This window comes from Protopterus annectens, chromosome 5.part0, assembly GCF_019279795.1.
Source record: "Protopterus annectens isolate FY-2018-M chromosome 5.part0, PAN1.0, whole genome shotgun sequence".
NCBI classification, from domain to species: Eukaryota; Metazoa; Chordata; order Ceratodontiformes; family Protopteridae; genus Protopterus; species Protopterus annectens.
Window position 1 is genome coordinate 1,172,124,437 of NC_056735.1, and position 21,771 is coordinate 1,172,146,207.

General features: G+C 41.7%; 1 protein-coding gene across 1 annotated transcript in view; it reads right to left on the minus strand.

Annotated features, from left to right (window-relative positions):
• ATR (ATR serine/threonine kinase) overlaps nt 1–21,771 on the minus strand; it is a 1,835,177-nt gene that overhangs the window by 693,692 nt on the left and 1,119,714 nt on the right. The gene's annotated exons all lie outside the window — the stretch shown is intronic.

Sequence of the window (21,771 nt, forward strand, 5' to 3'; positions counted from 1 at the left end):
TTTAAAATATAAAAAACAAAAAAACCCCAGGTTTTTTTCTTTAAACATATACAAACACACACAAATGCATACACTTGCATACATGTTAAGCGGGAAGAGATCAACCCAGTCACTACAGTTGACTATGCATCAATCCAAATCAAGTTCACAACACAGGAGGTGAGAAGAGGGGAAAGACACTGATGTGTTCTTGTATACTTAACAAGAAATGTGTCTTTCTGAAAGCTGGGCTGAAGAAAAGCTTCATCATTTAATACAGAAGATGAAAATCAGTCCAAGAGATATGATTGTCAATGTAATCACAGTGATGGCATGTTTCATCAAAATATTAAAATGATGCCGAGGTGGTACGGCAGTAGCGTTGTTACCTCACAGCAAGAGGTTCTCCCGTTCGATTCTCAGCTGGGCTTGGGAGTGCCTTTTGTGTGGAGTCTGCATGTCCTCCCCGCGGTTGGGTAGCGTTCGAAAGACATGCATGCGTAAATGGCCATGCCTTTGTTGAAGGCTGAGCGTTGAGCTGGCACCTCGGTGTTTCATAAAAATCTACTGCCAATCATTAGCGGACCGGAGTTCCGTTGTGGCGACCCCTTACCGGGAAAAGCCGAAAGACAAACAACACTAAAACAAATGTTTTTGCAGATTTATGTATTTTATATAAATTTACACACTCATACACGTGCGCGCGCACACACACACACATATATATATATATATATATATATATATATATATATACATACATACATACACACACACAGACAGATTAGCAAGTATTATTTTGGGCTTTATTTTATTTTATTTTTTTTGCTGTCAGCAGCTCTTTGTTCATGAGTGCAGTAGAGCAGGATCTGGGAATTTGCCCTTTCCCCACTACAATGCAATCTCAGAGTTGGTACATGTAATCAGCAAGGAGCATGTGAGGTGTGTGTGTGTGTGTTTGTGTGCGGGGGGGTGGGGTGGGGTGGTTGCCTCCTTCAGAAAACACTGTTTTGTGTTTATTTTGGAATTTTTGACTAGTCTTTTTAGACAGATTTTTAATGCTCTTTTGAGACACTATTTTATATATATATATATATATATATATATATATATATATATATATATATTTTTATTTTATTTATTTATTTTACATTTGTTGACCGGGCTGGTCTAGCTGGATACATGTCCATTTTCAGTAGAGGCCCGAGGAGAAAAGCTCCACATAGAGATACATAATAGTACAATTACATAAAAGAAGTTATACAGTGTTAAGAAAAAATATTTAGGAAATGTAAAATAGTACAGTCAAAACGAAAATCCCCCCCCCCTTTTTTTTTATGGTATTCCAGTTCATAGGTTACAGTGACAATTTATGCATAAAATGCTTATAATTAGTGTACGTAGGATAGATTGTACATATTTCATATGAAGACATGAAGGAAGAGAGGGAATGAGTTAGGGGGAGAAGAAATTAGCCAGGGTTAGTGCAGGTGCATAGCCAGTGATTATTGAGATGTGATTTTAGATGTTTTTTAAAAAGTAGGAGAGAAGTCTGAGCTGTGATTTGATTAGGAAGTTTATTCCATAATTTTCCTACAGAGTTTGAGAACAAGGAGTCACCTGCTGAGTTGTTTGATTTAGTAGTGTTAATCAGTAGTTTGTTTGAGGAACGTAAATTTTCGAGGTTGTTATATGGTGTGATAAGGCTAGAGAGTATAGGAGTGTTGCTAGGTTGATACAGGGTCTTGTGGGCTAAAGTAAGTTGGTAAGATTGAAGCTGGTTAGGGAGTTCAAGCCAGTTTAAGTGTTTAAGATTTAAGCAGTGGTGGGTTCTGAAAGGGGAGCCTGTAGCAAATTTAGCAATATTATTGTAGGAAGTTGCTAGTTTCTTGAGGTTGTTTTTGGAGATATTAGTATATATGGGAGCAGCATAGAGCAGAGTGGATAAAAGGTGAGTTCGAGCTATGGCAGACCTAGCTACTGGAGAAAGACAGTTTTGATGCGATAGAGGATCCTAGTTTCTTATTAATTAATTTTATTGTATTGTTTATGTGTGTCTCAAGTTTAGGTTGTTGTCAATTGTTATACCTAGCAATTTAGTGGTAGGGTCAGGTGAGATAAAGGGTACCATTATTAGAAATAAGATTTATTTGTACAGGGAAGACTTTTGGGTTGGGGTGAAAAGTAGCAATTTAGTTTTTGGGATTTAGAAGAAGGCAGCGGTAGGAGAACCATTGTTCAACAGTGTTAAAGGCTTTTGAGTAATTGACTGAAGTTAGGTTGGTGAGGAGGCAGAGCAGATTAATGTAGAGTCATCTGCATTACTGAATGCAGGTGGAGTGTGGGATTTCAGATTGCAGGTCATTTATGAAGATAGAAAATAAAAGTGGGCCTAAAATAGAGCCCTGTGGAGCCTTGAGGAGAGTGGGCGGTGATTGGATAGTTCATTTTGCCAGAGTCCGGCCTGCTGACGATTGCCAAGGTAAGATGTAAACCATTTTAAAGATAGAGAATCCAAGGAGAGAGACTTAAGGGTGTGGAGAAGAAGTTGATGGTTGACCATATCAAAAGCTTTGGATAGGTCAATGAAAACTGCGGATGATAGTCTATTGTTATTACGGTTGTTGTTGATACAGTTTGTGAATGATAGTAGGGCAGTGGTAGTACTATGAAAAGGTCTAAAGCCATGTTGGCAGTTGGCAAGTAGGTTATTTTTAAGAAGGTGATTGAGTATCTGCTTGTGAATGCATTTTTCCAAAATTTTAGCTATAGGGGATAGTAAAGCTATGGGACGATAGTTGGAGAAGTCATTGGAAATTCCACCTTTATGTAATGGGATGATATGTGAGATTTTCCAGATTGATGGTACTTCACCTTCTTTTATAGATCTGTTTATCAGAATGGAAATAGGGTAGGCTAGGGCTTTAGCACCTTTTGCAAGAATTCTGCTGGGAGTTTATCTGCAGATGGGGAGGTTGGTTTTATCTTTTGGAGAAGGGAGGAGATGTAAGAAGTGGATACTGGTTGGGGGTGAAATTGTGGTGGTGGATTATGGGAAGATGTGGGCAAGTTAGATATATCAGGTGATAGGTGGCTAGCTAGAGTTTGAATGGTTTCTGTGAAAAAAGAGTTGAAGGCATTGGCAGTTTCTTTTGGATTATTGGGGTTAGATCCTTGGGGACTGGGTGTGATTGATTGGCCTGGGTAGAGAAGATTATTAATACTAGCCCAGAATTTTTTAGGTTGTCTGGTAGAGGATTGTTGTAATTGTAGATAGTAATTCTTTTTATCTAGCAGGATGGCTCTTTTAGTACTGTTTCTGTGTTCTCTAAAGGTTTGATGGTCCTGTGATTCTTGGAAGTCTGCCATTTTGCCCAATATTTATTTCTAAGTAGGATTTTCTGTTTAGTAGTAATAGTAAGCCATGGGGCTGGTTTAGCTATGATTCTGATAGAACGGGTTGGAGCATGATGATCCAAGATAGCCAAGAATGTAGAATTAAAGTATTCCACGGCATTGTTGAGAGGGAGAGTTTTTAGCGGAGACCAATTACATTGATTAAGTTCTGCTTGGAAAAGTTCTAGGTTGAAATGCTTTTTTGAGCGTATTGTTCGGAAAGTGTTTGGGAATGTTATGTTGGTTTTATGTCTAATAATATAAGTCAGACAATGGTCACTAAGGTCATCAGGAAGGATGCCTGTTGTGTAGATTTGCTGTGGGGTATTAGTTAGTATGCAGTCTAAGGTGGTTGCCTTGTTATTGATTTTATTGGTTCTGGTATGGTGATTAATTAGTTGTGAGTAGCCATACAGGTTAATGTGGGTGGTGGGATTTATATTTGTGCAAGAGTTCCAGTCAATGTTAAAGTCCCCAAGAATAATGGTTTCTTGTGGGATATTACTAGTGAGCCAGCTAAGAATGTCTTCTAATATATTGCAGTTGTTCCCAGGGGGGAGATAGACACAGATGATATTTATGGCTTTACTAGTATTTAGCTGCAGTTTGGAGATTATTATTTCTGCACTAGCATTAGTAGGTAAGTTAAGGTTAAGTGTACTGACTTGTAGTTCAGTTTTATAGAGGATTGCTACTCCGCCTCCTTTTTGGAAATGCAGTTGAGTCTAATAATATTATAGCCATGTGGGGAGATTTCAATGTCTTTAATGGAAGGTTTTAGCCATGTTTCTGATAAACATAGGATATCAAATGGCTGAGTCTGTAAGAGAGCATGGAGTTGAGTAACTTTGTTGCATATGCTGCGTATGTTCAGGTGAGCAATAGAGAGTGAGTTGGGTGGGTTTGGGAGGAGGAGGTTTTATAGTATTATTGTGGTTTATAACTGTTGTGGGAGGTGGATTATTTGGTCCTGGGTGGATTATTTGGTCCTGGGTTAGGGTGAATATCACCATCTAATAGAGATAGAAGGGGTGCTATAGGTTTAGGGTGCACTGGTTTGCTGTGGAAATCAAATAGTTTTCTAGTTTTTGGGTAAGAGAAGTTGATATGAGTAATTCGATGATATTTTGGTAATTGGTAGCAAGGTATATAAGGGATATTTAGCCAGAAATGAGAAGAAGGTTTTGTTTGTGATAAGGTATGTTTGGAAGGTAGTAGGAAAGGGTTATTGGGAGAGTGTTCAAATGAGGTAAGAAGGTAGGTAGAGGCTAGAGAGGGTAATAGGAGTAACCAAATTAAAGTTTGATTTTGTGGGGACTGTAGGGATATACATTTTTAAGGATGGTGATTTGAGTGGAACAGTGATAGTTTGGGAAAATAAATTGGGTAAGGTAGAGAGAAAGGTGTAAGAAGAAGTGATTAGGGATAGATAGTGTGGGCAGGTTTTAGAGGAAAAGGGGTGTAGTAATTATTTGGTTATGTGATTGGAGTCAGTATGATGGGGTGTGGACTGTAGGTGGAATAAGTTTAGGAGCACTGGGGTGGGTGGGATTTGGGGGTAGGGTAGGGGAGCGGAGTGAGCCGAGAAGGCGACGGAGGCTGGATCAGACAAGAGAGAGTTCTGCCAGGAAGACAATCAGTGAGGTTGAAGAAAAATTCAGCAGGTAAGTTTGGTAAAATTGAAGTTTGAGAGGGACAGAATGTTAGAAAGAAGTGGCTGGTAGGAAGATATAAAGGCTGTTAGAGAGATAATAGGTAAGAAGGATGCTAAGAGGGAAGGTAAAGACACAGTGGAAAAAACAGGGGCCAGTGTGCTATAGGTAGGAATAGCAGGTTTGTATCAAATTGGTAGGAATAGCATATAGAGTGATGCCACCTAGTGGTCAGGAATATAGATGCAAGAGCAAGGCCTTCTTTAGGTGATGGCAAGATAAGGGAAGGATAAAAGTGGGACAGAAGGAAAGATAGGACACGTATTAGAATTAGGGAAACGTGCAGGAGATTAAAGTAAGTGGGGGGGGGGTTGACTGCTGACTACCTAGACTTGGAAGCTTAGGCTAACCTAGCAGAAGCTAGGTAATTAATCAGGTTACAAAAGTGACATTAGTTATCTGCGTACATACTTTCACTGGTTTAAAGTAAGGGAAAGTTTCTATGGGAGCCCGTAACTACTTCCTGAGATGTATTAATTTCAGTGGCGACCAGCAGATAGCATTCAGTTGTTTGCTGTAGGAGCAAAATAATGTACAAAGTTTCACTGGTTTAAAGTAAGGGAAAGTTTCTCTGGGAGCCCGTAACTACTTCCTGAGATGTATTAATTTCAGTGGCGACCAGCAGATAGCATTCAGTTGTTTGCTGTAGGAGCAAAATGATGTACCAAGTTTCACTGGTTTAAAGTAAGGGAAAGTTTCTCTGGGAGCCCGTAACTACTTCCTGAGATGTATTAATTTCAGTGGCGACCAGCAGATAGCATTCAGTTGTTTGCTGTAGGAGCAAAATGATGTACAAAGTTTCAATAAAAAGTTAGAGCTCTCCTGGTTGGTCTTAAATTTTTTGTCCCCCCCGAAGAACTGCTTGAGCAGTGGAAGAGAGAAGAGGGGGAGGTTCTGTGTTATAATGAGCTGAAATGGCTGAGGCATGAATTTTTATTGAAGTGTGTGTGTGTGTATATATATATATATATATATATATATATATATATATACACACACACACACACATATATATATATATATATATATGTGTGTGTGTGTGTGTGTGTGTGTGTGTGTGTGTGTGTGTGTGTGTGTGTGTGTGTGTGTGTGTGTGTGTATTTATATATATGTATATATATATATATATATATATATATGTATGTATATATAAATATATATATTATGTACACACACACACACACACACACACACACACACACACACAGCAGCAGCAGCACAAGGAAATAGGGCAAAGTTCTTTAATATCAGTTTCCTATTCTCACACAAAACCACTGCTACCACAGCAATGATATCAGAATTGGGCAAACAAATCAACAATTCAGTTTTGACATTTCAGTCTGACCAAGCCCACTGGATCCTGATATATGTTACATTTCTTTAACCATAAATATTGTAAATATTTGTAAAAATGAAAGGAAAGTGGTGGGGTTAAAAAGAAAATGGTGCATATTTTGTAAATCTGTATTGAAATAAAATAAGGAACTCCTATTTGCAGTAAGTGGCACTAAATCTCTCACATCCATATGAGTTAAGACCAACTCAGACAGATGGGACCTTAGTTTAACACAATCAGGAGTGCAGAACCCTCCTTATAATGCACTGCAGTGTTAATAAAGGAAAATAAATCCACACACCTGGGGTGAGAAAGTACAGTTGTGTACACTTACCATAAATGTAGATGTTCAAGTGTATTCACTGGTGCAGTGATTACATTTGGGTTATCTGCTTGCAGGTAGCCCTCAGTCGGCCTGATGAACAAAGTCTTGGGTCCTGCGTTGGTTGCTGTCTCTTCTTCCGTGACGTTAGGTCGTCAGGGGTATAAAACATGCAGCCGATGTCATTACGTCAGTTTTTCTTGCCCCAGTTGCCAGGTGCCCCCATAATTGGGAGCAATTAAATCTATAAATATACAAGGTTATACCTCAAACAAAAAAGCAAATACACCAAAAAGCTTTTAAGCATTGAAAAGGAGAGAAGAGGTATAGCCAAATGAAGTCAGGGGGCTGGAGGGAGGGTAACCAGGACTGCAACAGTGAATACACTCGAACATCTACATTTATAGTAAGTGTACACAACTGTACTATGTTCGTGTTTCACTGTTGCAGTCATTACATTTGGGTAGATTCCCAAAGCTAAAGATGGGAGGAGGAATTTAGATAGAATTAGGACCAGCTATAAGGTCCTGCAAAACTGCAGTGGCAAAGCCAGCACTGGATTTAGAGAAAATTGGCAAATGGTAATGCTTGGTGAAAGTATGTACAGAACTCCAGGTAGCAGCTTCTAGGATGTCCCTGGTAGGTACACCTCTGAGAAAGGCTGTAGAGGTAGATGCAGCCCTGGTTGAGTGGGATCTGATCCCCTGTGGTCCCCTGTGGTATAGGTTTTCCATGGTGCTTATAGCAGAAGTGAATGCAATGGCCTATCCATTTTGAGATAGTTCGCTTTAAAATAGCCTTCCCCTCTGTTCCTGCAGCAAATGCCACCAGCAGTTTTTCAGATTTCCTTTGAGGTTTAGACCTGTCCAAGTAGAATCTAAGTTGTCTGAGCACACCTAAGGAGTGCAGTATCCATTTCCCTTTGTTCTGTGGATTAGGAAAGAAGGTAGGCAAATGAATGGACTGATTAAAGGCCACACTGGATACCACCTTTGGCATGAAAGAGGGATTGGTCCTGAGGGACACCCTGTCCGCACGAAAGATGATGAAAGGCTCCACTGCCATAAGGGCCTTTAATTCAGATACCCTTCTTGCTGAAGTGATGGCTAAAAGGGAAGCTGTTTTCCAAGAAAGGAATTTTAAATCTGCAGTAGCAGCTGGCTCGAAAGGACGAAAGGTGAGTTTCTCCAATACAAAGTTAAGGTCCCAGGCTCTCCTGGTTGGTCTTAAATTTTTTGTCGCCCCCGAAGAACTGCTGTGGAAGAGAGAAGAGGGGGAGGTTCTGTGTTATAATGAGCTGAAATGGCTGAGGCATGAATTTTTATTGAGGAAAAAGACAGGCCCTTGTGAAGCATCTTAGTTAAGTATTGCAAAATCAGAGGTAAATTGGGCACTGCTGTGCACATCCCTTGAGATTGGTTCCAAGCACAACATTTTTTCAATTTTTCAGCATAACATTTCCTAGTACTATGCCTACTTGCCTCCAAAATGACATTCATCACTGGTTTACTGAGGGATGGTAAAGGAGAGCTTAGGTAATTAGCCAGGGTGCTAGGTTTAGTCTTTGAAGCTTAGGGTGCAGAATATGGTTCTCCTGCTGAGACAGCAGGGTAGGAGTCTGAGGCAGGTGTCATGGGGCCAACAGTGACACACTGTGCAGGAGGGTGTACCAGCGTTGGCGTTGCCAGGCTGGTGTAATCAAAATCATCCTTGCTTTGTCTTGTTTGATCTTTAGTAGTACTTTGGAGAGCAGAGGCAGAGGAGGAAAGGCACAAACTGATAGGTTTTTCCAGCTGAAGGACAGAACATCCACTTTCCAAGCTTGTCTGTGGGGAGTCCTTGCAAAATTTTTTTCCAACTGATAGTTCTGGGGGGAGGCAAACATGTCTATATCTGGGGCTCCCCCATTTGTTTGTCAACATGTTGAAAATCCTTGGTTCCAGTTTCCACTCATGTGGGTCCATGAGGGTTCTGCTTTGTCCATCTGCCAGTGTATTTAGTTTTCCTGGCAGGAACTGAGCTTGTAGATGCACTTGGTAGCTCAAGTCTGTGTTCCTCAATGCCATGACTAGTCTGCAGAGGGGGTAAGAATGTGTACCCTCCTGCTTGTTTATGTACCACATAACAGTGGTGTTGTCCGTCTTTACCATTAATTGTCTGGAATAATGTGGTCCTTGAAGGCTGTCAGAGCATTCTGTACAGCTAACATTTCTTTATGATTGATGTGAAGGTGCATTTGAGTTGGGTTCCATTTGCCCTGAATGCACTTCCCTGATGCGTCTGTTGTTAGGGTTTGGGCGGCAGGGGGTAGTGTGAATGGTAGTCCCTTGTTTTGGTGGCAGGCCTCTGCCCACCAAAGGATCTCTAGGCATAGACAAGGAATGATGGGAATCATTGATTCTAGATCCTGAGAATGTTGACACCATAGGCTTTTTAGATGCCATTGTGGTTTCATCATATGCAGTTTTGCATATGGAATTAGAAGAATGCAGGAGGCCATGAACCCCAAGGCTTGTAGTATTTGCCTTGTAGATAACAGGGTTTTTGTGACCACTTGTTTGAAGTAGGTTGTCAAGTGAATTTGTTTCTCTGGCATGAGGAAAGCCATCTGGGAAGTTGTATTTAAGCTTGCTCCCAGGAATATAACTTGTTGACAGGGTACAGGGTGTGATTTCTTTTCGTTTATGGTGTATCCCAGACAAGTTAGCACCCTCTGTACAAAAGCCAGATGATTCAAAAGTATGTCCTGGTTTTCTGCCTGAATTAGACAATCGTCCAGGTATTGGTATATTTGAATATTTCTTTGCCTGCAAAATGCAATGACTGGAACTAGGTACTTTGTGAGTACCCTGGACGCAGTAGATAAGCCAAAGGGCAGTGCAGAGAACTGATAGTGCGTGTAGCCTGCTTTGAAGCATAGGTATTTTCTGCAAGATTCCCTAATTGGGATGTGCAGTTATGCTTCCTTTAAATTTAGTGTTGCCAACCAGGCATCTTTGCTTAGCATAGGAAGCAACTGGTGAAGAGTCAGCATCTTGAATTTTGTAATCATGAAAAAGGTGTTTAGAGTAGGCAGATCCAGGATAGGATGCCATGAATTGTCTTTTCTGGGTACCAGGAAAAATCTGGAGTAGAAACCTTGTACCTTTTTCTCTTCTGGTACCAGTTGAATAGCCCCTATGCTTAAGAGAGAGAGAGAGAGTACTTGCTTTTGGGCATCTGCCCAATGCTTTGGACGTAGATCCGGCCAACCGCTTGGAGTTGGTAACGTGTGGAAGTGAAATCTGTATCCTTGGGACACTATAATTAAAACCCATTTGTCCTGGGTAATGAGTCCCCAGTTCTTTGCATAAAGTGCAATCTTTCCCCCCAAAGGGGCAGTCAGTTGAGAAGTACTTGAAAGTTTTAAAAAGAAGTCATTGATACAGTATACCATAGGGTGGAGTTTTATTACCCCCGAATTTGGAAGTGGAGGCCCCCACTGCTTTGTCCTGTGCATCCCCTGGGACTGAAGACTGGGTGCTCTGCTGGATCTTGGTTTGGACTGAGAAGGTCTGGAAGAGGTAGGAAAGGACCAATTCTTAGAAGCCCAATGCCTACTACATCTTGTAGGTTGTACTTGTAAAAAGTCTTTAATAGTTTGCATAGATTTAGCTTTTTCCTCCATCTTTTTAAGAACTTCTTCTGCCTTGTTGCCAAACAGGTGTCCCTGATTTAAGGGAACATCCAGTAATTTCGCTTTAACATGATCTGGCAAGGATTGCGCCTTAAGCCAAGCATGCCTTCTAAGTACAGACCCAGTTACCACAGCCCTGCAAGATGCTTCTAGCGAATCAAAACCACATTGCAATGTATGTTTACCAACTTGTTCAGCAGAATACATAAAATCCTGTAAATCCTTATTTTCAGCACAATCAGGAGTCAACATCATTTTCTGTTTAAGCAATCCAATAATATGCAGCTGATACTTTAACATATGAAACTGGCAATTCAAGGCCCTAATGGCCAAAGTTGCAGAAGTGTATACCTTCTTACCCCATCTATTCAGCTCCCTGGAGTCTCTATCAGAGGGGGTAGGATTTTTGGCAGTAGTAGCTTTAATGCCCTTGGGTCCCTGTGAAATGATTTCAGGATCTGCAGTAGGATTTTTGAAAAGCAACTTGTGAGAGTCAGGAACCCTGCAATATCTATCAGGTTTTCTGGAAGCAGGAGGTAAACAGTAAGGTGCCATGCTAGATTCTGAAAAGGCATAATCAACAATGTCCAGTACAGGAGGTATAGCTAAAGGCCTGTGCTGGGGCAGGAGTAAGAAATCCCTAAGCCTCTTTTTAGAATCAGAGAAATCCTGACTTTCCCAACGAAAAAGTCAGGATTACTGAGAGTATGCAAGGTTTCACCAAAAGAGAAATCCTCTTGGGGGAGGGGGGGCAGAGTCTTCAGAATCAGAATCCTCATAGGTAGGTAAGGGTAAATCATAGTCATCAGAGGAAACAGAAATTTCAGAATCCTGGTCAGACGTATCATAAGCAAACTCAGTCCTAGGTCTCTTAGAGGTGGAAGGTTGGCTTCTCCTGATTAAAAAATAAGGTCTTCAGTCATTCTTATCATTTGTTCTTTAGACATAGAGGCCTGACCATGGGTGTCAGTTTTCTAGGCATGGTTCGAGTTTTAGGCCTTGAAGAAGAAGATGGCACCGGTTTAATATTAAAGGTCAGTAGGCCTGAATACCCAGTCAGAAGCCGGTGCCTGCACAGCGGCTCCGGACCCATCCAAGGTAGAGACATCCGCAGGTTCCACAGCTAAAGCATCTCGCGGCATACCAGACTCCGAATGGGTCTCAGTAGAGGCCTGAGAATCTGAAGTAGCGGGTATCAGGGGCTGCTAAAGTGCCTCACTGAGTACCGGCGAACTGGGCGGCCTGTCTCTGTTTTTATCTTTGCGTTTCTTCGGAATGTTGGTAGTCAGATGGCTTACCGAAGACATATCAGGATAATTGAATCGAGCACCAAAAAATTTAGAAGCGCAAATATACCGACGACGGATAGTCCATAGTTTAAATAAAGCACAAAACTGACAGCGAGGTACGTCGTGACAGTACGAATGAAAATCTTTATGAGGTATTTGCTTTCCACAAGAAATGCAATTATTTACTTTTACTGACATCGGTTTAGAGCAAGAAAAAGTTTCCCCAACGGGGTACTTAGCTTTTAGTTGAAAACTTCGGTTCTGAAACTCGAAAACGAAAATTTCAGGAGTCAGCCGACCGGCACTTGCAAACTGCTTCTGCTTCGGGCACGGCAAGAAAGACTGATGTAATGACGTCGGCTGCATGTTTTATACCCCCGACGACCCAACGTCATGGAAGAAGAGACAGCAACCAACGCAGGACCCAAGACTTTGTTAATCAGGCCGAATGAGGGCTACCTGCAAGCAGATAACCCAAATGTAATGACTGCAACAGTGAAACACGAAGAACATCAGAACCCATGGTCTTATTTCCCAGCATCAAAGCCAATTTTCTGTCTCTTGATCCACAAATTCCCTCTTGTTGAACTTTTTACAACTTCTGATTTGTTTATCCAAATCTCTTAGGAGGTCAATGTTAAGTAGAAGTCTTCCTTTAAGTTATGCAGGTATAGCTACATTTTGAGTAGCAGATAATTAGTCTCTTTGAGAAGCATCGCCTGTTTCAAATGTGTACTTGGCTGTTCAATTTACCACCCTTAATTTTTAAGTTTAGAAATTTTATATTACTGGACTGCCTGGTGACACAGCTCTCCGGTTCTCTACTTGGAAGTTTTATTTATTTAAACAAAAGAAATCTATCGAACTAAAACACATTCTCCCTTCAGAGTCCCAAACTGTGCACGTCCCTCCCTCCCAAAATGAAAGATACCTCATTCTATCCTAGGTTATGTGGATTGTTAAAATGCCATTTTACTTTATTAAACTAAATGCATCTGCAACCCAAAAGGCCACGCAACCTGAGTCAACTGTGATGTTTCTTCTACTCTACCTCCTCCCTTATATTTCATTGCTACAATTTTCCCATCTCAGGTGCTCCCATATACTTATATTGTACAGACTGATCTAACTTCTTACTTAAAATGCAAGCTTATGTACATATTGCATATAGATATACAGTATGTATTTTTTACCACTCTCACTTGTGCACTTTCTGTATTCTTAGCATAGCATAATCTTGATGTTCTGTTCACCGTCATGTCCCTGTTACTGTCTTCCTGTATACTCTGTATGAATGGTCATTTTACTGACACAAGGCTGAAAATTAAGTTGGTCAGAAATGATCTGTGCTCTACCTGGTAAACAAATTCAAATATATCAATTACTCATGAAATTCTTTCTGCATCTACATTTTTAAAGCTGGCTTATACCAACTTTATAATTTATATAATACCACCCATTTCAACTTCTTTAGTTTCTTTTTGTCATGAACTAAGTGGTATATGGGTTTGTCATATACTGAAAATAATGCCAATAATCATCCTAAACATCTTTTTCTTGGAAATGCAAGATAATTCAGCCCCTTAACACAGACTGGCATCTGTTTTAATACAATTTTGTCTCAATAATCATCCCGTATATTTATCATGCAAAACCAGTCTATACTGTTACTTCTGAACACCCTGAATTTTCTTATAAAAAGTAAGAAACAAAAACATTTTTAGCTGCAGTACAACCAGAATAAACCAAGAAAAACAGCCCCCCCCCAATGAGCACTACATCTATCTTGGACATAAACGACCGGGCATCTCACACTCAAAATACAAAGCTATGACGTACGTAGCATTTTCTGAATGGCAGACACTTGTGCAACGTTCATCAACTATGAGGTGCAGTACTGCTTTACGAGATGAAACACCCAGCTGATACGCTGCTTATACGGCTGGAAGATCCTCATCAGACAATTCTTACCATAACAGTTGAAAAAGTGCTGCTAATCTTCCTGAGGAGCCATATCGGCTTCTTTGAGGTCTGAAAGGCCTTTCTTAGTCCTGATAGCCAGAAAGTGCAGTGCAATGACTACTATGCTGGACAATGTCAGCGTGTGCTTCTGTACACCAGCAATGTCCAGTTATAGTGGTGAGCCTGCGCCTCTGTACACCAGCAATGTCCAGTTTCAGTGCAAGCAGCATCACCCACAACAGGCTTGGGCCATCCTAAGATTGCCAGAGCAGCAGTATCAGTATTTTTCCTAGGAGGAGCTCCTGCTTTCAATTTGTATAATGCTCCAAAATTAATTATATTAAAGTCTTTCATTCTTGACTGCGGTGGTGGTGCTGCGGTAGCGTTGTCGACTCACAGTAAGACGTGGTCCTGTTCGATTCTCATCTAGAGCGTCTTCTGTGTGGAGACATGCGTGAATGGGCATACCTTAGTTAAAGGTTGTGCATCAGGGCTGGCAACTCGGCACGTAAAAATTTACTGCCAATCATTAGCGGACCGGAGTTCCGCTGTGGCGACCCCTAATGGGGAAAAAAGCCGAAAGACACAACAACAATGTCTTTCATTCTTCATAGGTTCATAGGTGTTTACTAGGCTAATGACCACAAGAGCCTTTTTAAGCCTAGCCATGCATCCCGAATCGTTGACAAGTTCTGATACCTTTGATAAATGTAAGCATGGGCCTGGGAGATTAACCATTTACGGGTTATCTGTGTCCATTAGAGACATAGGTGCCAAACCAGGGATGAATTTCTGGTTTCCCATCCAATTGTCCAAGTTGCACTTGAATTGGGTTAAGGAGGAACTCTGCTTCGCATGGATGTTCCATAGACATGGTAGTCTCTGGGATACATACCTATCTCTCCAGCAAGTCCTATTTATATCACAAGCAAAGTTTAAGTCTTTAGAACAAGTAATTCTGGTGCTGTTTGTTTTGTGGATATGGAGGACGTCCACTAGAGCGGTATTTGACAATGCCCTGTATGCCAGGCATAGATCTCCCCTCAAAAGCCTGTAGGAGACAGAATACAGGGATAGGGCCTTGAGGTGGTCTGCATAGGACATTTTACTTACACCCTGCATTCTTTTAGTGAGGAACCTCTGTGGACGTTCCAGTTGTTGGATATGGCTGGTTAAGTACATACCAAAGGAGGCATTGTACTCAATGATAGGTCTGATGAATGCCAAATACAGTGGAACAATGACTTCCTCGGACTTAAGATGCCATATCTTATAAGTTGCGCAACATAGAATAATCTGTTTATGTCTTTTAGATTTATGTCAACTATTTAGCATGTCTATTAATCCCTATAAATGGAAAACAGCATTCTTATACACCACCATGGGTGTACAAAGGATAATATCACTGATATGAACAGCTAGCTATTTGTTGTTTACAAGGCCATGAAGGTCTAAATCTAAAAAAAAATTCTTATTAAGGCCAGCTATACTGCTATCAGGTTTGTGTTGGCACTGAATTTCAAACTAATCTGTACATAACTCACAGTATTTATTTAAGACAAAACACTCCACTTCTGTTAATACAACAAAAGCATATGTAACTGTTTATAAGCTTGAGTGGGTTATCCATATGGTCATATGCATATGTACTGCTTTTTTTAGGACAATCTTCGTGGCCTTAGAACAAAGAACGGTTATTTGCAAACTGAACAAAGTGCTACATACAATCATCTGCTAATGTATCAGTATGCCGTTTTTATATATACAGGAATTAAGAGACTTGTGTTGAATAGGTTTTATAAATAATAATGGCACATTCCATTAAAAAAGAAGGAAACACACTGGATAATTAACTTAAAAGTGTTACACAAATCAGAGCTGAATAAACAACCGCAGATGTATGCATCCTACTCAATGGCCAAACAACCCACTTATGCTGTAGCGATAAGCTCAGAAAAAGGCAAAACTTGGCATGGCTACTAGTGGTGTCTGGCTTTATTTGCCTGAATGCTCTAGTAAAGACTTAAAAAGTGGAAGTATATTCAGGGCTCCCAGAAGCCACACTGAAACACTGGTATGTCCATAAAAGGTCATCTGCATAAATCTCATAGCCCTCCCCAACAGGAGGTTTAAGGGATTACACAGTGAAGACCTGCTTTGCTGTTTCTTGTAGTTCTGATTACAGATGTTTTTTGTGTGGGTACCTTTTTTACCATTTGGTTTGAATGTTATACATAATTTTGCCATTAGATGGCATAGTTGATTAACTTTTGAAAGAATAATGCACTAACAGTGTTGTAGCACATTTAGAATAAAAATCAATATTATGAACAAAGTCATATTTTGGAAGACTGACATAACACAGTACTGTTTATTTGAAAAAGTATGTATTACAACAACAAAAAAGTATAATAACCATGTAATACATTTTGATTTGCCATATGATTATGACATAATTGTTAAATTTTCTTAGATCTAATGAGAAATGAGAATTTGATTGCAACAAACGGGCTTGATGCAAAACCTTCAGGCATTATGTGGTTTCATCAGCTGCCAATCTTAATAAAGTGGATTTATTTATATTTGTGTGATGGAATCTTCTGCAGTCAGTGTATATGACTACAGTTAAAACTGCTGACAATGTGAACTGCAGTATCAAAACATCGACAGTTCAAAATGTAGATGGTAAAAAATGCTGACACTTCAGAATATAAATAGAAGTAAGTGGGTTGGTGAAAGGGGTCAGAGTGTGTTAGTGCAATTGTTAGAGTGCTATGGTTAGAGTAAGGGTTATTATATAAATGGATAGCGTTTTTGCAGTGTACGTTTTTTAGTGCAAGATTCTGTGTATGAGCCTGTAATGTGCAGTGGAAGTGTAAGAGAAAGGGGTTTTCTAAGGTAAGGTGCAGAGTTACGGTTAGGGGTAAGGTTAGTGTTAGGGTGAAGCTCTCCTGCTCATCTTCCTAATGTGTGCTGACCCTAACTCCTAACTCTGTCCCTAACCCTGCACCTTCTGGTGCGCCTGTCCATCTTGATGTGGTAGTACACATCCTTCAAGTCTATTGAGCACATCCACTCGTTCATCCACAGTAGAGGTAGGATGGACTGAACTGTGACCATCCTGAAGTTGGTGTTCTTTACCGACTGGTTTAGAGATGTCAGGTACAAAATTGGTCTCAAGTCCCCAGTCTTTATGGGCATCAAAAACAGCCTCAAATAAACGCCCGAGCTGACAATTTGGGGGGGCATCCTGGATGACCCTTCCACAGCAATTTTGCTACTTCTATGGGTGCATCCTCCCTCTTACTGGGTGCAACATTGGGAAGGAAAGACTTTTGTCTTGGTGTTTCTATAAAGGTAATAGAGTATCCTCTGACTACAATCCTTCGCACCCATTGGTCATTTATGATAGCTTGCCAGGCTTCAGGGCGCAAGGAAAAGTGCCCCCAACTGCCTCTAAAGGAAGGCAGTCGGGCAACCATTCAGGAGTGCTGGAAGGGTCTGTCTGATAAGGACTCTCAAGACCCTTGATTCTGTGGACTTCCTTGCCTGCACAGGTGACGTCTACCATTTTGGTTATATCCCCCTCTGCCTCTGGGGGAAAATTCTCCCAAGAATCCTGAAAAGCACCCTGAGATTTCTTGAACCACATCTTTTTACTCCCACTCTATTTCCTGAAGAAGGACCTTTTTGGAGTAGAAAAACAGATCAAGATAGCAGACAGGGTCTTTCCATCTTTATCACTGTGGGAGAGTGCGTCTCGAACAGTGAGCCCAAACAAGGTTGATCCATCAAAAGGCACATTGATGAAGGACGCCTTGAAAAGTTCTGAGAAGTCACACAGCTGCATCCAGGCATGATTCCTTATGGTAATGCTGGAACCAGCCACCCTTCAGGAACCATGTGCTGCATGGGATATTAGCCTCATGGACTTGTTAGACGGGGAATGGAGGGTGTCCATTATGGAGGAGAAAACCTTCTGATCCTCTGCAGACATGGACCCTAGGGTAGACCTAGAGGGTTCCTTGACTAAGTCCCCCCCCTGTAGTCTAGTAAAATGGGACTTTAAGGTAGTTTAAAGCTCTCAAGCTGAAAGTGGCCGAACTGTAAACTCTTATCAAATCTGTCCAAAGCCCAAGACTCTCTGTTAGGGGGTGGACAGAGGAGCTCTCTTGGGCCAGCTCCTTTCTGATGGCTGCTGCAACAACCATGGCATCAACCGAATTACCATTAGTCAAGAAAGGTTTGTCCTGGGGAGAAGTCAAGATTTTGTCTGCAAGCTTGGGTATGGGCTCTACTCTGTACAGTTCCTTCCATGCCCTAGAAGACACCAACTCAATGAGCGGGTCTGTAGGGGGATGTAAATGGGCTGGACCCGAAAACCTCCAACAGCACTGTTTCCTTTGGGGAGGGGTTTTCGGAAGACCATTCATCTCTTTGGCAGAGGATTTCTAAGATGTCTCCAAAGGAAATATCATCTGGAGGAGATCTTCCTCGAAATCAGTGTCAGCGGTAATGGATTCCTCCAGCGAATCAATGTGCCTCCTCTCTTGCACAGTCTCTTCCAAGGAACCTCCTTGGGGGGGATGTTCCTGGGAGGTGCTGGAAGATCTCTGGGGGTCCACAGATAGGATAGTCTGGAGGCTTCTCAGGGCCAGCTGCCCACTTGGTAGAAAAGAGACCTCAGAGGCAGATCCAGTAGTGACAAGGAGAGGTTCTGCTGGGGTGGGAACCGAGGGTCTCCCAGAATGAGAGAGAATCCTCTCCACCACTTCGAAGGTAGAAGGACTTTGAACGCAGTCCTCCCGGGGCCAAGACTACTGGAACGGACATCCCCTGGGGCCCCCTGAGTATCCTGCTCCGAAAGGGGAGTCAGAGCAGAGCTGTTGAATGCCAAAGCTCTGAGAATTTCGGAGTTGAAATCAACCCCCTGGAATAGATGTCAAGGCTATGGCTCAGAGACACACTTGGAGCCGACACTGTCAGTGCCAAACGTGTCAGGGAAATAGTCGGAGGTAAAAATGTGATAACTACTGGCCCTAACACCTCGGTTCCAGGGACCAATGGAACCAATGACTCTGAAGCCAAAAGTTGGACTGGAAAAGTAGCCACTGGACAGAATGGGGAAAGCCTCATGGATCCAGAGGGGGACCTGACTGGCGAAATCTCCACCTGAATCTGTACTTCGAGAAACTACATCATCAATCTACCAATGTCTTTATCTGACAGACTCAGAGAAGACCTGATAGAGGAGGATGTAGAAGCAGGTCTGGAGGTCTGGGGTAGGGAGGCAACAGTGGGAACCGAAGCAGAAGGCTCCAAAGCCTTTGGTTGCGACAGCTTTGGCACCTTTTTAACAGGCTCTGATTAAGACGAAGACCTGTCAGGAGAATTCTTCCTTCTTTCCTGGGCCTCCTTATGTTTTCTAGAGGGGGCTTGAGCCCCTGAAGTAGAAGGAACAGTAAGAGGGGAAGAAGCAGGCAGTAACCCCTTGAGGATCAACTTATTACAACAATCCGCCAAAGCCCATGGGTGAAAACCCACACAAAATGAACAAGCACCATCTAAATGTGCAGGTCCCAAGCAACAGATGCCCTCCCTGTGGGCATCAGATAAGGTTCATAGGTTGGTATTAGGCTATTGGCCCTAGGGCCTATACAAGCCTTGCCATAACAATTCCCTGAATATTTCTTCCCACAATATTTACTTCCCTGGACCCCTGTCTTAACAGGGCGACTGACGTGATCCCCGGGGTGACGTGATCCCTGGGGTGAATTTCCTATTTCCCATCCAATCGTCAAGCTTGACATGTATGGGCAGTCTATCCCAGAGTATGGGGAGTCTCTGGGTCAGGAACCTATCCCTCCAGCATGTTTTGTTCATTGTGATGACAAAGTTTAGATCCCTGGAGCGTGTGGCTCTGAGGGATTGGGATTTCTTTAAGTGGAGCACATCCAACAGCTCAGGGTTTGACATGGCCTTGTATGTTAAGCAGAGATCGCCTCTGAGTAGACGATATGCCACAGTCTACAGCTGGAATTTTTTTTAGATGGTCAGCAAGGGGCATCTGCTTTAGGCCTGTGATTCTTTCAGTGAGGTATTTCTGCGGCCTTTCCAGCTGTTGCAGATGTTTTGTGAGATACATATCAAACAGGGCATTGTACTCTATAATAGGCCTAATGAGGAATGAGTACAGTGGGACAATGACCTCCTTTTTTCTGGATGAAAAGCCCTTAGTGATGAGGTGTGCCACACAGAAGGATTTCCTGACTGTTGTGGCGATGTGGTTATCGAAGGTGAGACCACTGTCCACCTGTGTCCCTAAGTCTCTCATCACACTTTCAGTGTTTAGTGTACTGCCACCTATGTGATAATTCAAGGGTACGTGTTTTTTCCCAAAGGAGGTAACTAAACATTTCTTGGAATTAAGCTTGAGCCCATGGCTCTGGCACCAAGCATCTGTTTCTGTAAGGCCCTTCTGTAGAATATCCACATCATCTGGGGATTTCATAATGGCTCCCAGTTTGCAGTCATCTGTGAACTTTGTTAGCCAAAGTCCCTTAGTGTTGGCCTGTACTTCAGAGAAGTAGATGCCAAACAAGACTGAACCCTGAGGTACTCCACTTGTCACTTGTCTGGAGCAGGATTTGGAGTCAGCTACTTTTACAGTCTGGGTTCTGTCAGTAAGCCAGTTGGCAACCCATTGAGTGATGTAGGGATTTATGCCCAGCTTAGTAAGTTTATCTATGATTCCAGAGTGGGGGATGGTGTCTAAGGCCTTAGCGTGGTCCAGATAGGCTGTGCCTTACCCTCGTCCACAGCTCTGGAGACTGATTCAAAAAAGTCAATCAGGTGCAGGAGACAAGATCAGCCCTTCACGAACGCAAACTGGGTGGGATCCAGTGTTTGAGGGTTGCCAGTGTCTTTGTTTATAAGTTCCATGATAACGCGTTCCATGCCCTTGCAGAACAGGCTCGTCAGACTGATGTTAAACTTGTGTCCACAGGAATTGCACTTCTTGAAACCTAAGGGCTTATCAGCCTTGTCTGACTTAGCTTCAGAAATAATAGGAAAAACTTTTTTTTTCTGAGAAAGAGAGAGAGAGGAAGGGAAAAGGTTATGGTGGACAGAGAAACCCTAGTACTATTCACAAAAGTTACACTACAAGGCTACCTAAATAAGGTGGGGAAGCAGAAGGTAAAAGTAAAAAATTATATTGGAGAGATGTAACTCACTGCAAAACACACAAAGTGTGGAGCAGCTCAAGAGCACTGAAACATCGCTGCTTGTTCGATGACATACTCTGGGGGAAACAGCCATTATGTGCCAGGAGGAAGAGCTCGAGCTTCGAATCTCAAACTACTTTAATGGCCAAGTCGGTCCCGACAGACCCACAGGTTAATGAACGAATGAAAACGACAGCATCAGATATTAGGTGGTTTATTTTATTTACTTTTTTTGGGTAGTTAAAGCACAAAAATATAAAATTCTCAAACAATACTTGCAAGTGAGCTGACAATATTGGAAGTGTTCAGGAAATAACCACTGAGTTAAGGATATTACTCTTCTATTTAAGGATGCCCTTTAGTTGAAGATACCAATGACAAAGGAAAATGCACACAATTGTTCTGAAGACAGAGGCAAGCAGATCCCTTTGGAGGAAGGAGAAGTTTTATTACACAGCTTAATAATGAAGATTTTGTTCAGAGCTACACTGTTCCATTACAATGCCACAAGGATGCAAAATGACTCTGCCTAAATGCAGAATATGGAAAATAAATTTAAATGCAGTACAGCTGAAAAAATATCATGTTACTTAAAAAATGCATGGACCTATTGCTAAAATATAAGAAAGACACTAAAGTTCAATCCTAGCCACCCAAGGATATAATCAGTGTGTGGCTGCCATGGTAGAATATCACCAAACCTGACCATTTAGTTCTGATGTTTAACAACTAAGCAATATAACAATAAAATAAGCAACATACACAAAATACTGCAGTTCACTGGTCATACACAACCTGCCAATTGAAATGTCATGGCACGGGTTTTATATGACAAGTCAAACTAAAACCAAAGAGCACTTGGAAAGCACACCA